At 24.7% G+C, this 3,723-nt stretch overlaps 1 long non-coding RNA gene across 4 annotated transcripts in view; it reads left to right on the forward strand.

Moving 5' to 3' along the window:
* Positions 1 to 3,723, forward strand: part of LOC117173464 — a 9,011-nt gene that overhangs the window by 3,984 nt on the left and 1,304 nt on the right. The window contains exon 1 of one of the 4 annotated variants that reach the window (XR_004467194.1): positions 1,230 to 1,366. The exons of the other annotated variants lie outside the window; for them this stretch is intronic. This is a non-coding gene — a long non-coding RNA (uncharacterized LOC117173464). Of the gene's footprint in view, positions 1 to 1,229; positions 1,367 to 3,723 lie in introns of those variants that run through there. 4 annotated transcript variants of the gene reach the window in all.

Below are 3,723 nucleotides of genomic sequence, written 5' to 3' on the forward strand. Positions count from 1 at the left end.
AAAAATCTATTGAATTTTACATCTCTGGTGTATGTAAATAATATTCCAATTCGGGCGATAATTTTAGACGCGAAAATGTAAAATTCATTATGTGAAAGAATAAAATAAAATAAAATTGATCAGGGCGACAGGTTTCGATTACTCGTAAGCTCAAACTTGGTACAATTTCATAGAGATTGAAGAAACACAAGCCGGACACGTTACCACTTACCTAAAACACATAAGATACTATGAGTATTTTTTTATGTTTGAATATTCCGTAACAAAAATATGAAATATGCGCTTTTAGAATAACCGCATTTTTTCCGTTCGAATAGCAGAAAATGTAAAAGGAAAAATAGGAAAAATAAAAATGCTCCAAAATTGAAGGATGAAGGCATCGATAAACAACGAACACGAGAGACGCTTTCGTATTCAAATCTTATTTCATTAGTTATTCTAAATATTTAATTAATTATAAATAAAAATTTTTACATTTTCCACTAGATCTTTAATCTTTGGTAAAATGAAAAATCTCAAAGTAATTTTCAATCACAGAAAAGTGATTTTACCAACGCATGGTATTTTCACACACTGCGACTGAATTTTCCCTTCTGAATGTAAAGTTCGTACGAGAAAATGTGTAATTTTATTTTTATCGAGTGTGTAATATTATACTTTAATAGATTAATTATAAAAAAAAAATTGTTAACTAAACAGTTAAATTCTAAATCAGTAAGATGAGATGTGAACCAAGAAGATTATTTTTCTACTAAAATGGACGAATTTTTAACAAAATTCATATATTTCTCGTTATAGAAAAGATATTTAAATTTCAACATCTATGTTTAAATGATTAATTTTTCATCAATAAAATTAATGTTTAACCAAAAGGACGAATGTTCAACTAATTACTCGATTTTTAAACTGGGGGAAATAATTTTTGCACCTTTTTTTGGGTAAAATTTCAACAATTTAGGTAATTTTTTTGTCTTTTTTAACTGAAAATTTTTTCTTGGTTAAAAAGTTCTTCCTTTGGGTAGGAAAATAAAAATTTATACCTTTTGGTTAAAAATTTTCCTTTTTGGATTACAAATTTAACAATATTATTGAAATTTTGCTTCTTCCTTTGCTGGTTCTAGCGCTTCGCGCTCGAAAACTTACCGGGCTCCTCTTCCTTCGCGCTCGTTAATATATTTAACTCATGCTACGTGCTTAGTCTTTGTATATATCCCACATTTACGGGCAGACTTTTTAAAAGCAAATTTCAAAACATCTACAACTTTAATTTGGTGGTTGTGAATTCTCTTTTCTTGAAGCTCTTTCGTTAAGGATTCAATTATTTCGTTTAAAATTCGTATTTTTTCCGAGTTTGACTGATTTTTAGGTAAATTAAAATTGTTATAACATAATTATAATTTTCTTTGAAAGATTAATTTGTTTTTTAAATCCTGCTTTCTTTGGTTAAAAATTATTCTTTTTGGTTGAAAATTTGCCTAATTGGTTAAAGTTTGAACTACCTATTTAAAATTTAATTTTTATTGTTTAAATATTCATTATTTTAGTTAGAAATTCATCTAAGTGGATGCAAATTAAAAAATTTGCTTGAAATGTACTTTTTAGTTCAATTCTACTGTTATTGTTTTAAAATAATAATATTTTTCCGTTGAAATATTAACTTTTACATTTTTCGTCGAGGTTTTATCTTTTTTGGTTAAAAATGTATCTACTCATTCGAAAGTTAAACTATTTTGTTAAATAATAATGTTTTTGGATAAAAATGTAACTATTTGGTTACAAATTAATTTTTTTTTTTTAGTATTTTCAGTATTTTTTGAGTATTTTTTAAGTATTTATTTTTTGACCGTGTTATTTTTAATAAATAATTTTTATTATTTCAATGTTGTTTAAAATATAAAAATTATTAGTTTAATATTAATATACTCGTATTTTATGCTTAATAAACCAAATTTTTTTTGCATAAATTTTAATGTGAAAAGTGCAGAGGGGAATAGGAGACTTAACTAAACGAAGTTCCGAAGTAGAAATTTTTTCATTTTTAATATTCTCCATTTGAAATAAATATTTATTTTGAAAGTTTTTTTTAGAATAATTCATGTTATTTCTTTATTTAAAAAAATGTTTGTGCAATAAGCTTTAGTATTAAATTATAATTTTAATATATAATAAAAATTTTTAATTCTAGAATTTAAGCAGGTTTTATGATTCAAATATCAATTACATTTGTCGTCGAAAATTAATCTTTTTAGATGCTCGTACATTTTTTTAACAAAAAATTTAACTAATTCAGTTTTGGTAGCAAATGTATATGCTTTAGTTGAAACTTCAACTATTTGGTAGCAAATTGATGTATTTTGTTAAGAATTCGTCTTTTCTGTTTGAAAATTTAACTATTGTTTATTTAAAGTAAAAGTATTTTTTAGTGAAAATATTAACTTTTACATTTTTCGTTGAGGTTTCATTTTTTCGGTTAAAATTTGAACTAACTTGATGAAAATTAGTTTCTTTTGTGGTTGAAAATCCATTTTCTAAATGAAAATTTAACAATTTAGCAATAGTTCTAACAGTTTAGCAATAGCAGTTTTCGACTTTTAAAAATCTAGTATTTTTCGAAGGTGTCATCTTTCAAATTACATTTTCAAATGTGGGTATTTTTAAATTACAATTTCAAAAAAAAAAGTTAGCGCTCTGAACTTGAAATACTGTAAAAGAAGAAATATCATCTCAAAGTATCTAAAAAAAAATTCTTAAAATGTGATATATGCTTAAGAAAAAAATAATATATTAAGGAACAAAAGTTTCTAAGATCTCTATGTATATAGTTCTGAATCCAGCGACAGCGATAGAGACCTAAAATTTAAAAAAAAAATATTTTTATAGTAAAACAGCTTTGACTGATTAAAATAGTGAAATTTTCACTATTTCAGATTAAGAGAGTTAGTAAACATTTCCGTATTTTAAAATCATTTGAAAAAGACCAAAAATGTATGAATTTGTTTTTCAAGAATTTCCAAGCTCTGTCAAAGTCGTGAGTTTGATAATTTTCATAATAGCTGTGGCAGCATACTTTGCTTTTTTCTATAAAATTTGAATGCATAATAAAACTGTTTACGTACTTCCACAGAATGTACGCCTAATGAAAAAGAAGGTGCAAAAAATTTATCATTTTTTTTGTCTAATATTCTTTATCTCTGTCGAAGTGATAAGTTTTATCATTTTTAAAACTTCTGTTTCGAACTTCTTTGCATTTTTACTATAAAATTTAAAGTGCAATAAAACTGTATGTCACGCGTCATCGTAAAAATTTGATTTTTGTCTCTAGAAGGCCTCTAATACTTTCTCATTCATGAATAATGAGAATTTAAAAAAATGATTTGCCAAACAACAATTAAATAGTTAAATTTTCAGTTGCAAAAATTAATTCAGAACGAAACACATGAATTTTGAAATAAAATAATAAATATCTCAATTGGAATAAATACATTTTTAGAAAATATTTATCACTAAAGTGATAAATATCCAGCTGGAATAGTTTAAATTTAAACGTAAAAGATTAATTTTTGACGAAAATGATGAAACTTCAGCTTATGTTTGTAAATATCTTTTCGCAAAGTAATGCAACCTGAAAAAGTTTTGTTCATTTTCATGATAAAATTTCTGAATATCTCTTAAACTTGCTTAAAGGGTGTAGCAGCGTAAGGAAGAAAAAAATGCATATTCGAT

Source organism: Belonocnema kinseyi, chromosome 5 (genome assembly GCF_010883055.1).
Source record: "Belonocnema kinseyi isolate 2016_QV_RU_SX_M_011 chromosome 5, B_treatae_v1, whole genome shotgun sequence".
In the NCBI taxonomy this organism is placed as follows: Eukaryota; Metazoa; Arthropoda; class Insecta; order Hymenoptera; family Cynipidae; genus Belonocnema; species Belonocnema kinseyi.